Source organism: Podarcis gaigeae (assembly GCF_964106915.1).
Source record: "Podarcis gaigeae genome assembly, chromosome: 5".
NCBI lineage: Eukaryota > Metazoa > Chordata > Lepidosauria > Squamata > Lacertidae > Podarcis > Podarcis gaigeae.
In genome coordinates this window covers 71753435-71766750 of record NC_139681.1, presented here as the reverse complement: position 1 = coordinate 71766750, position 13316 = coordinate 71753435, and positions in this window count along the sequence as shown.

Genomic DNA, 13316 nt, shown 5'->3' with positions numbered 1-13316 from the left:
ATTACATGCTAAATGAGCAAAAGTTTATTGTATGGACTTTATTTCCATTTTAAATGTAACTTCATATGTTTACATTTAGCTTCAGGCAAACTATGCATAACAGCCATTCTCACTAGAAGAATGTAATAGGAAACCGGAAGATAAGGCTACTACCCATGAAGACTATGTTCTCCACCCCAGTATGGTTCTGAATACCAATTGCTTGGAATCAGAAGTAGAGAGAACACTGTTGTCTTTTCATTAGGCATCTGGTTGGCCACTGTGAGAACAGGATGTTGGACAAGATGGGCCATTGGTCTGATCCCACATGCTCTTCTTATGTTTTTTAAACTCCACAGATAGAACTGAAGCCACACAGCAATGATTTCTGCAATTCTCACAGTGCTCTGATTGAGCTCTAGTGGTACTGTGGCTGTGCTTGATTAGACCATTTCATATATTACATTCTCCCCCAAATGCCACCTAGAAGGATGCTCGGGATGCTTTGCTTGAAGCTCTGTGAACTAGAATTAAGTCAGTCAGCTATCGCCAATCAGCTGCCCCCTGGATGTTGTTGGAGTACAACTTCAGACATTTCTGGCCAGTGGCCATGTTGGTTGGGGCTGATGAGACCACCACATCTGGAGAACATGTTGGGGAAAGCTGTCCTAGGAATTCAGTCTCATTAAACTTGATGTGAGTTAAGCTCTTCTCACACATTAGACACATGTGATGACTGGGGATCAGCCTGCTCAACTGGTCCCACAATTGTTGCCATTTGCCTAAGCTAGTCCTGTCCCCAACCTCCATGTGTTGCGTGTGGACATCAGAAGCAGAGCCCCTATGCAAAAGTAGCTGCTCATGCGCAGATGTTCCATGCAATTGGGAGCCCAGTTGCACCAGCTTCCTGGTCACGTGAAGCCCCTATGCTGGAGCAGATGCTCACAAACAGGGTCTCCTTCTTCAGATGTCTGCACTCAGCAAACAGATATTATGTGGGCAGAGCTAGCCTGGGCTTACAAGCCTGGTGGGCAGTGCTACCAGTGTGTCCTTTCTCCTCACTCAATGCATGAGCAACACGTGAAAGGTGATTTTCCATCAGTGTAATTATGCTTACAGTTGAAATGCAAGCCATGTAAATGGAGTATCTATTCATTTCTCCAAGCTTGCTTTGTGTAAGCAGATCACATACACACACACACACCCCATAAACACTACATAGACTATTTGAAGGTCATTTACTCATTAAATTAAATTTTAACACATCTGTTTGAAACTGGGAAGGTGGCTAATTCTCTAGTTATTATTATTCTCTCTCTTGGCATAATTAGCCTATACTAAATCCAAAGTTGTTTTGATGATGAGTTTAAACTACAGAATGATTGTCTTTAGCTTTCTGCATTCACCTGCCTGTTGATAGAGGGCAGGCAATATTAATCCACACCATACAGTTAAAGCACATTCAACAAACATTTAAAGCACACTTAAAGCTCCCCTCCCCCCCCAAAAAAAAAAAATACCTGGGAACTGCAGCTTGTTGAGGTGCTGGAAATGATAGCTCTGTGAGGAAGAAACTACAATTCCCATGATTCTTTGTGACAAGCCATGTTTTAAATTGTGTTGAATATGCTTTAGTGGTATAATGTGGATTTGTCCAAAGGAAGGAGACTTGAAAGTTCAGGGCCACCATGTATATTTTTCACATCCAATGCTTTTGAAAAGCACTTAGATCATATAAAGTTCTCACCCCCCTCCCCACAAAAATGCTTTGGCAGACACAGCCATGAATTTTGAGTCATTCAAACTCCTAAAGGTTCAATTTTGGGATAGGCTCTGCTACTTAAGTCCTGCTTCTTTCCGTTAGAAAACATCAATCATCCATGTAGATTTTCTGCTTGGAAACTTGAGCTTCAGTCTTGAAGATAAAAACAGTTGCACTTAAGCTGATGCCTTAAGAACACTTACAGGTTTAAGTGAATTACTTCCAAATACCATGTTTAGAATTGGTCTCTTAGAACTTTATTAGTTATCAAGACTGCACAGCTACCCAGTTAAATGCAGACCGTCAGCCTTGCATGGTGGCCTGTTAGGAGTTGGACAACCTCTTTGTTTTGCAGGCCCAGGCAACAAATTGTTTGTGATGCTTCTGGAGGCAAGCCCAGTCCTACCATTAGATAGAGGGAGGTGGCTGATGGGTGCTGATGGGTGGGTGGTGTCAGCAATGTGTTAGAACGGAGCTGTTGTCCTACATGTCAGGCCACAAAAAGTCCAGGGTCAGTCCTGCCTAGAGAGGACAGCTGGATCTGGCATTGGGGTTTTATTTGACTTCACATGCCACAAGTTGGCACTTCATTGTAAAGATCATTGGCTGCAACCATTAAAAATCTGAGCGAATGAGATTTCAGATGTAATGTAACATGAAACATGATTTGGTGTTACAAGGAGAAGCAAGTATGAGCCTCTTGCTTCTTTTCTTCTTTCTTTCTTTCTTCCTTCAAGCTTTTGTTCACAGTTTCTGGAGATAACTGCATAGTGCAATTTGTTCTAATTTCACTTAGCTTAAGCAAATAATGATCACACCATGGTTTCAGAACCTAGTTTGGTAGCTAAGTGTTGTTAAAGCAAACTGCAATTCTCCTTATTCAGGCATATTCTCAAAACCACACCCAGAAGCTTAAAATTTCCTCCTCTTACGCACAAGGAGGGAAGGGGGGGGGAGCAAAAACCAACCTAAAGCTTTTCTGTGGCATGTTCTTGTCACAACCAACCACGTAACGTAACGTCAACACTTTTTAGTTGGAAGTGCATCATCAAAGAATTCCATTTTTCAGCCATATCTGACTAGAAGTGAAATTTATTTCTGTTCCTTCAAATATAGCTTGCCCTTCGCATTTTATCAAGGTGTGCTTGCTGTCTTTTAAACTATGCCTCAGAGAGATTAATATCCTAGCAACTGCAGCTATGTTAGAAATAACTATAATAAAGCAGCACTTTAAAAATACATGGCTCCTTACAAAGATGAATGGGCTCTACACTATGGTAAACTGCCATAGCTCATTTGGACAGGGAAGCAGTTAGGACTTCTTATTCCAATGTGTACATGCATTTGCAACTTCATTCCTGAGAACCTTCGCTCTGTTCATGTATTACTCACTGAAAAATGTGTGGAGCAAGGAGTGTATGGTGACACCTTCATGTTGCATCTCACCTCATTCCCAAATAAGCTTATGTTGTGTGAGGTTGTGTGAGCGGAAAGCCCAGGTTGAGAGCTCCTTATGGACCCCTGGTCCAGCGAGTTCTGTACTGTCGACCCTGACTAGCAGTGACTCTGTGGGGTTTCAGGCAGAAGTCTCTTCCAACCCTTTCTGTAGATACCTAGAATTGAACTTGGGACCTTTCACACAAAAGGCAAGAGTCTTGATTGTGTGGATCCTCTTCTTGGAGACTTAGGATTCCCTATTCACTGAGTTTTCAAAACTTCATAATAAATGCTTCATCTTCTTAGGAGCATGGGTTCGAAGCAGCTTAGAGGAAAAAATGTGCTCTGGAGAGGCAGAACTAGCATGTTACCGCATTTTTCGCTCTATAAGATGCACCAGACCATAAGACGCACCTAGTTTTTGGAGGAGAAAAACAAGGAAAAAAATATTCTGAATCTCAGAAGCCAGAACAGCAAGAGGGAATGCTGCGCCGCGAAAGCAGCGATCCCTCTTGCTGTTCTGGCTTCTGGGATAGCTGCGCAGTATGCATTAGCTCCATAAGACGCACAAACATTTCCCCTTACTTTTTAGGAGGGAAAAAGTGAGTGTTATAGAGCAAAAAATACGGTAATATAAAAATCCTGACCAGAGTCTTCTGCGTCCTTCACAGTTGAGCGGGAAGAGTACCCCATATGCAGTATCTTTTGAGAGGACAAATTCCACACAGGTGAATTTCTAGGAGTTTGAGACTTTTGGTTCAGGTGGCTTTTCTGTAAGGAAAGAAAGTCACAGGAGCCTTTGAGGGGAACAAGTTGGCAAATAAGCTAAATGAGATGTCAGTTTGTTTGGCTTTCTAATCATCTGAATTAAGTCAATGACTGCTTGTCAGCCTCTGTTCTTAAATGTGCAAAAATAAGTCTGGAAATGGGCACGAACCCAACGCCTGTGCATTGTTGGACTGCCAGATCCAATAACTTATAATTTTCTCACTATTAAGGGAAATAGGCTCTCCTTAAATTAATCCTATTTCCCACTAAATAAATAGTTAGAGTGGGAAATCACTTAATATTGTTTCCAAAAGAATTAGGATTCTTCTAAATTACTCAGAAGTAGGTTGCTGGGTTCCAAAATTCTGTAATATCAGCTAAGTTTTATTTATCTGTTTATTGTACTGATCTCCGCTTCGTTCATTTTTGAAAAAAATGAAGCAGCTCACATTGGGCTCTTGGTAATAATTCACCCATCCAGACAGTAGCCTGCATTTGTCCTATTTATTTGTTTGTTTCATTTATGAATTGCTTCTCATGAGGCATCCCAAAGCAATTTACAATATAGTAAAAGCATACCCAGAACAACTGAATATACAAAAACTTAGGAGAATGTAAGTTGAGTGGTCTAAACCAGTGAGCCTAGGGCTTGTCGATCAGAAAGTCGACGGTTCGAATCCCCACGATGGGGTGAGCTCCCATTGCTTGGTCCCTGCTCCTGCCAACCTAGCAGTTCGAAAGCACATCAAAGTGCAAGTAGGTAAATAGGTACCGCTCCGCTGGGAAGGTAAATGGTGTTCCCATGCACTGCTCTGGTTTCACCAGAAGCAAATTAGTCATGCTGGCCACACGACCTGGGAAAACTGTCTGCGGACAAACGTCGGCTCCCTCGGCCAGTAAAGTGAGATGAGCACCAGATTTGTTCGTGACTGGACTTAACTGTCAGGGGTCCTTTACCTTTTTTACCATTGTGCATAGTATCCAACAGGCCTTGGGAAATGTGCATTTCTCAACTGCATTTTGTACATTCTCTGGGCACTATAAACATGCTTCAGGCAGTATGCATAGTCTCTGAAAGACATGCCTCTTTTTGTCCAGAAGTGTGCAATCTATACCCTAACAAACCTGTGTTTGCACCATGCAGTCTGCTACAGGTGCTACCACTGAGAAGGATCTAGTAATTTAGCTGGTTTATAATGAAGCCCTTGGAGTGGAAGTGGCAGGAACTGCTAGCACCATAAACCCCTCTTCACTCGTCTGTGCCATGCTGTGATTTTTCATGCCACATGCTACATATATTGATGCTGGCTGATAAAAATGCTGGTGTATTGATTCATAGTCCTGGATTGGCAGGATGTCTTTAGCTCCTTTAAGCTGAGCTATAAACTAAGAAGAGTACAGTATTTGCATGTGGCAGACCTCACAACGGATGCTGGAAAAATTAATTAATTTTGACTTCGAAAACAAGCTACTTGTTTTTATGTTGTGAACTGCCCTGTGATCTTCGGGTGAAGGGAGGTATAGAATGTTAATTAATAATCAAGAATAATAATAATATGTCATTGTCATATCATTTCTGCATATGCTGAGAGCATAGCACTCAGTACACTAACTCCATCATCTGCACTCTTAAGAGGCTTTTTGCAGACCTTCCTAAGTTTTCTTTCAAAGAAGTAATACGAAATGCAAATGAAGAGATCTCCATGGATTTATCCTCTATTTAATCCTGTAAGCTAATGTGGGCGATAGCAAAGCAGCAGATGCTATTTTTAGGGAAACAGCCTAAAGTTCTCATAAATTTTGAGAGATGTTATCAAACATTCTCAAACATCAGAGGGATGTGCAAGTAAGACTAATATCGGGCAAGGATTCAAGGAGTAGCACGTGTCTAACTGATATTAATGGCTTAGGAGCCTCTTGCCAGTCTGCAATGAAACCAACCAGAGAGGCTTAATCTTTGCATGGATGTCACTACAATTGTATCTAGTCCAAAGCATTTTGCTTCAGCTAACCTCTTCCTTGCTGCTATGAATTCCTACACTTACATCTCCCCTGAAGTGGGAATAAAAAATATTATAACTCTTTTGTTCCCGGTATCTTGGCTACAAAGAGCATCATTTTGAGCACACTCTAGTGCAGCCTTCACCAGCCTGATGTTCTCCAGCTCTTTTGGACCTCAACTCCCATCAGTCCTAGTCAGCACAGCAGCACTCGCTGGGTCTGATGGGAGTTGTAGTCCAAAACAACTGGAAAGCACCAAGCTGGCATGTGCTGCTCTTGCCTCTGCCACTGCTTCACTACCACAAATAATATCATGGCAAGTGGGAGAAAATTCTGGCCTCATTCATAATGGAGCTGCAGTTGCACCAGTACTTGCTTTCATCTTCCTTTTTCATTTCGCATCTGTCAGGGGTTCAGAAGGAGAGACACAGGAGGGGGAGCAAATGGAGAGTGAGGAGGAGGAGTACGAGGGGGGCGCAGGCAGTGACAGTGGCCAGAGTTATTCCACAAGCCTCTCTAGCGAATCGGAGGACTCACAGAAGGGAGCGCCGGTGGCCAGAGCAAGGGAGATTCCAAGGGAGAAACCTCAAGAGGGAGGGGCCAGCGGGGAGTCCCTGAACAGCAGCTGGAGATCAGGGCCAGCGTCTCCACCAGAGCGCAGTGGGGAGGGGGAGTCCCAGGAGTCGGGACCAGTGTCCTCACCACCAGAGGGAGGAGAGGAGTCAGGTTTGGCAACACCCACATCAGGAAGCGGGGAAACGGTCAGAAGGAAAGTCACCGGCTGGGCGCGCGCGCCAAGTTCAAATGTACAGGAGCGCGGCACAGCGGGGAGCCCGGGAAGGGAGCCAGGTCCTAAAGCCCGCCGGAGGGAGGGGCAAGACTCAGGAGGCTCCGCGTCAGAGGAGTCCAGGAAGGAGGGAACCCCAGAGGGCAGAAGGACCCAACGCAGGAAAGAGCAGCGCAAGAGGTGGAGTCGGGCTAGAATCTTAAACTGGTGTGGGTGGAGCAGTGAGTCAGAGGGGACTTAGCCGGTCTAGCATTAAGACGTGGGCCTGCGCGCCCAGAGCTTGGAAATGGAAACTAAACTTCAATAAAGACTTTTGTATATAATATCCACTGGGCGTTGGTCCTCTGTGAGCTGGGACCTAGCGGCAGTCCTGACAGCATCTATATGTCTATTCAATGGCAAACCAGGGAGCAGAGCATCCCTTCCTTTAGGATTCACCCAATGAGCCCCTAAATCCCACAGAAGCTATGGACTCTTCTCATCCTAGAGTCTGTCTGGGACATTTATTTTCCCTTAACCCACTTGCCTGCTCAGCAGTGGCTTGTGTGTACACACGCACACACAACCACAGGTCATCCATTAAATTTGATACATAATGGTCTCTCCACTGTAGTTTTCAGTGTCTACATTTTTCTAGCACAATGTACACCTGTTGTTCTAAACTTTTCATTTCTCACCTGGTCCTTGCTTGCTTGCTTGTTTATTCATACATAGTTGTTTACACCCACATTGTCTTGCAAGTTCTATATTTTGCAGCCTGCTAGAGTAAGGCTTCTTTTTTTCCTGAGAAGGTGCAATACTCAAGCAGTACGCGATATTTATGTGGAACTATACAGTGGTACCTCGGGTTAAGTACTTAATTCATTCCAGAGGTCCGTTCTTAACCTGAAACTGTTCTTAACCTGAAGCACCACTTTAGCGAATGGGGCCTCCTGCTGTCACTGAGCCGCCGGAGCCCGATTTCTGTTCTTATCCTGAAGCAAAGTTCTTAACCTGAAGCATTATTTCTGGGTTAGCGGAGTGTGTAACCTGAAGCGTATGTAACCCGAGGTACCACTGTACATGGCTGAGCATGCAATCTTAACTTAACTAGGGAGTAAATCTCATTGTGTTAAACAGAAGGGGTTTTGCCCAAGCACTCTCGCATAATGAAAGCTTTGTGATGGTGTCCCAGAGATTGGTCCAGGATCCCATACAATGTTGGGCCTCTTCATATTTCTGCTGAATGTACAGACAGCAGGGTGTGCATTATATTACAGATATTAATATTGTGCAGCTTGAAGCAATTGGATGCATAAAAACTGACTCCTTTTGGAATAAAACATAGTCCAGGCCCATAAGTATTTGATTCAAAACTTTACTTGCAGAACTTTCTTCAAAACAGAACAAAAAACAAGTGGTACATCCAAAATAGATGCATAAAGTATCTTGTGCATCTCCTGCACAGACTCAGCATCTTATAAGAAATAATTTTACTTCTTCCAGAATTCAAAACTGTGGCTGAATCTACAGATATTAAAAAAAACACTGTGAAAATGCTTTTTTAAAATAAAAATATGGAGTTTGCCATAATGCACTTAAAACACACTTAAAACATTATATTTGCAGTTCTGGGTCTCTTTCTCATTCCAGCCTACATTAGCCTGCATTCTGCCTAAGGCTATGCAGTCCTGCGGAGCCCTTATCACATCCTTTGTTGTTTCTGTGGTTCCACAGAGTGACTAACTGACAACTCCCTTCAAAATGGTGATTTACAATTTAATATCTTACTCATGTGATCTAAGGTTAAACACTCACATGTTTTGAGCAGAGAACATTCTCAGTTAATCATGTACTCAGTTAGATCTCAGAAAACTTTGAGTTTGCTGCCATGGAAAATCCCCAGTGTTAGCAATACACATTCAGGTATTCTCCATTTCAGTGTCAATTAACCAATTATTCTTAACACATTATGCATCGCTGGCAAGGGCACAGCTAGCCAGTGCAACCTCACAACACAATCATACATGCTTTCAATATGTGAGAGGGTTCCTATAAATCCTCCCATATAGACATCGGCTTTGTGCATATGTTCTGTTGCTGAACTGGAAAAAGCATGCATAGACTAGATGTGGATGCACATCTTAAAATGCATTTGAAATATGATATGCATTTCAGTGTTTGGCATCAGATGTAACCCTCGTTAGTGTGACATGGTGTGGACAACAGCGCACATTTTCATCCCCACTGCAGTGGGGATGGGAATTTAGTAAACCTAACCATAGCTCAGGCTGCAGATGTACACCTGGATCAACACCAATATTTCTTACTTATCATCCCTTTGTAATATCTAATGTATTTCCCTTGTTTTGCCATTCCAAACTGGTATCTTTCATATTAAAGTTTTTTGTAGTTTTTCAGGCAATTGTTATGTATTTGAATTGAGCTGTTAGATTGAAACCATTTAGCTTTCAGTTTGTGTTCCTTCCCTATCGCTGCTGCCACAAAAATAGTCAAAAATAATAATCAGGAAATTCAAAGTTCTCTTCACAATCCTGTTCAAATTCTATTAAGTTCTTTACAGCTTTGAAGAAATACACAGATTTACAGACTGAAGAAATACACGCTTGTTTTTGTTCTTGTAAATCAAAATGATATATGATGAAATGTGTTTTCATATTAGGGAGGAGAAGAGATATTATTTCCTGTATTGTTTCCTGCAAATCATTTTGCTGTGTTTATACATGCGTAGGCTATAAAACATATTGGCACCCCATGCAGAGATAGGATTAGGAACAGACTCTTAGATTGTTGACAGGGGCATTTTTAGGTCGGGAGCCTTCAGCCAAATCACCTAAAAACGTATTTTATATTATTACTAGACATCTTTATCTAGGGATGTTTTGTTTTTCTGGAGTCTTCATTGGAGTCTATTCATCTTGCTCTTTAAAATGGCAAAGTTGAGCACCTTGGTTTGTATAAAAACTATGACATTTTTTAGCTTATCTTATAAAGCTAGTTTGTCTAGTCCCTTATATTAAGGCAGGAAAGGTAAATGAGTCAGAGGAGATGGAGAGGAAACCAATTTTCCTCCCCATCTGCACCACACACTCTGCAGACTACTAGTGAATGGGTTCCACAGGGGAGAGCAGTCAGTGGGAAAGAGTTTAACTTCTGGTTCTCACTAGTGAACCAGCAATTAGAGTCATTGGTGGTTAACAATGGAATCATCTGGTGTAACCAGAAAACAGCAAAATATGTTTGTATGTGACGTCTTGTTTAATCTATTTAAGCAGCAGTAGAAGATTAAATTTAAACAATTAATCCAAATTGCAGAGAATTTGTAATCTGAGATAACATATAGATCTGTCTTAGAGATGGGAAGGCCTGGGGAGGTGAAAAAATTGGGTAAAAAACCAGGGGGCTTTCCGTATTCCTCCCAAAGCCTTTTTTTTCTGGGAAAATTGAAAAAAAAAGTGTGTGGAATATTCAAACTATATCAAACTGTGTCCCCCCCCCAATTTTTCCAGAAAAAAACAGCTTGGGGGGAGGGGGAACCTGGTTCCACCCTCCACCCCCAATTTTCCCAGTTTCCCCCCTAAACCTTCCCATCTCTGATTTGTTTTAACAAAATTTTATTTTAAATAAGCCACAGTCATGCTCAGGAAACTGTGATTAGCTTAGTGAGAATATGCCATGGTTTAAAACAGCTGTTTGAGCTTTCCCCCTCATCCAACCAGAGTTTAACAAACTATATCTTTGAGCATCATTGGGAACTGGGGTTAGTTTAAGCCTCAAAAGCAGAAGCTTGATTTCTTCAACACTGCAAATGACAGGGAGAAAAAGCATACAAGCCCAATACCATCCATGGCTCACTCTCATTTTTGTAAACCACGGTTTGCTGTTATATCCGAACTGACCCTCTATACTTGCAGTCGCTAGTTAGGAATACTGGTGCAATGAAACACTGTCATTCACTAGCGGTACAGAAATATGATACAACTCCGATACACCATTTAATAGCAAGTATGCATGTTAGCAACCATTTTTGCAGAAAAAAAGCTTTCCAAAAGAATGCCTTCTTCATTCTCTTGCATTTCGTGTTAAGTTTTATCCCTACCATTTTAGCGAATCCTTTCCAGAGTCCATATGGTAGTCCATCTGTCTTCAGCCTCAAGAGTTCAATCCATAGTGAATGATATATGCAGAAATATTAAAGAATAACAAATTGGTTACCATGTAAACATTCAATAATACATTATATGGTCTATTTACTTTTGAAATGAGGAGTAAGGAAATTGAAAGTGGGTAGATAGGGTGCTAATATTTCATGTCATTTAATGAAATAAATATGTAGGTCAGATGAATTACTCTTAAGTGCCTGGGATAGTTTTTTCCCCTCTGGCCTTTTGAAGAACAGCTGTTAGGTATTCAGCTTTTCCTGCAGAGGCTTTCAGAACAGTAGAAAGGTCAGCATTGCATAGTACAAGCCAATTATTTTCCAGACATAACAAATGAAACTGCCTGAAAATAGTAAACTCTAAGTCTGGTAACTTGAAATTGGGAACATGTGACAGTTCTTTCCCGCTGCCATCATTACAAGAGTCTCAGAGTTTCTTTTTTTCTCAAGTAACCAAAAATATTCACATACTCCTGTATAATAATGCTGCCTCTGGGATTAGACACACACAGCCTGATGAGGCTCAATTCAATTAACTAGCACTTCATAGATTTGCGGTACGGGTGTGCACTGACCACAAGATTTGATCCAGACTCCATTTTGGTCCTTCGGATTACAGTCCACAGTGATCTGGAAAATTTCAGAGACTGCTCAATTCATTTTGTGGTTTGAGGCTAAGTTCACTTACAGGAAAACAAAGCTTTGTTTGAAATTTAACGATGGCTATAGCTTTCCCCCACTTTATACAGGCATCATAGCCTCTCCAGAGTGGATTAAACGTTTGAAGGGGGGGGGGAATGCAGGCATCATAAACCCTTGAGTGGCTTATGCTTGCTAAATTATAGGTCCAGGGATTTTTGTTCTAGGCACAGTAATAGTAATAATAATAATAATAATAATAATAATAATAATAATAATAATAATAATAGACTGTTTCAGAGGAGATGAATCCTGCCAAATATCAAAAGGATAGTGGCAGTGATTGTCCTGTGATAGAAGGCTTTGCGTTACAGATCTACCATGGACAAGCCCAGAATTCTTCTGAAGCTCTCCACCTCAGCTTGGGATCTGTGATTCATCTGAAGTCACTGCACACCTCTAATTTGACATTACTAGCCCAAGCTGGTAAATAGCCACTTGCCTGGTTGCTTTTTATGAATAAAAATGGTGTCCAAGGGAATCAGAGAAAGTATTTGTTAAGTTGGAAAGGAGTTTTGTTTCATTTTAGAGATGTGTTTAATGTTTAATCTGGCCCTTACAATGGGTGTAAAGGTTTAAGTTATGTTGAAACCTGTTCTATCCCTCTTATTGTTCTTTAGTATATATTGATTTTAAGAATTTTTAAGTGTATTTTTGTTGCAGATTTCAAATGACTGGTTTTAATTTTGTGAGCTGCTTTGGGGGCTAGTTTGTGTAAAGGCCTATAGTTAATTTTGTTGTTAAAGGTAAAGGTAAAGGTACCCCTGCCCGTACGGGCCAGTCTTGACAGACTCTAGGGTTGTGCACTCATCTCACTCTAGAGGCCAGGAGCCAGCGCTGTCCGCAGACACTTCCGGGTCACGTGGCCAGCGTGACAAGCTGCATCTGGCGAGCCAGCGCAGCACACAGAAACGCCGTTTACCTTCCCGCTGCTAAGCGATCCCTATATATCTACTTGCACCTGGGGGTGCTTTCGAACTGCTAGGTTGGCAGGCGCTGGGACCGAACGACGGGAGCGCACCCCACCGCGGGGATTCGAACCACCGGCCATACGATCGGCAAGTCCTAGGCGCTGAGGTTTTACCCACAGCGGCACCCGCGAATTTTGTTGTTAATTCAGTCTAAATATTGATATTTTTATACTGTAGATAAATATTTTAAAACTTGTGCTCTCCCACCTTGAAGCAACTGCAAGGAGGAGCTTGGTAGGAGATTAACAGCAGTTAATTTTGACAACTGAACCTAGGCAAATTGTACTTAATCTTAAAGATGGTTTGCCATCACAAGCCAAGTTCAGTGTGGTTTATGAAGCTGTAAGACTAACGCATAACACTAAACTGTGGTCAACGTAAAATGGAAGTGGAAGCTTCCAATCTCCTCACAGTTGGGGAGGAGGGGAAAGAGAGCATCATATAAGCCCCAAACTCACATAGACTTCTCCTTGCAATGCTGAAACAAAATTTACTGTTGTGTGTGCAATGCAGCAGCTGTATTCCTCCAGGTAACTGTGCATAGGATTGCAGCCTAAATCTAAATTAGCTTCTACATGCATGGGACTGTAAATGTAATCTATTCTATCCACTTGTTTTAATGGAAGTTCTGAGAAACACACCAAATAATCAGAAATTCACTTTGCATGTTTTCAGTTATATTTTCACCAGCAATGTGTTTTTAACAGAGAGGAGCTGGTGGGGTAGCATACATCATATGAAAGGTGACTGGCT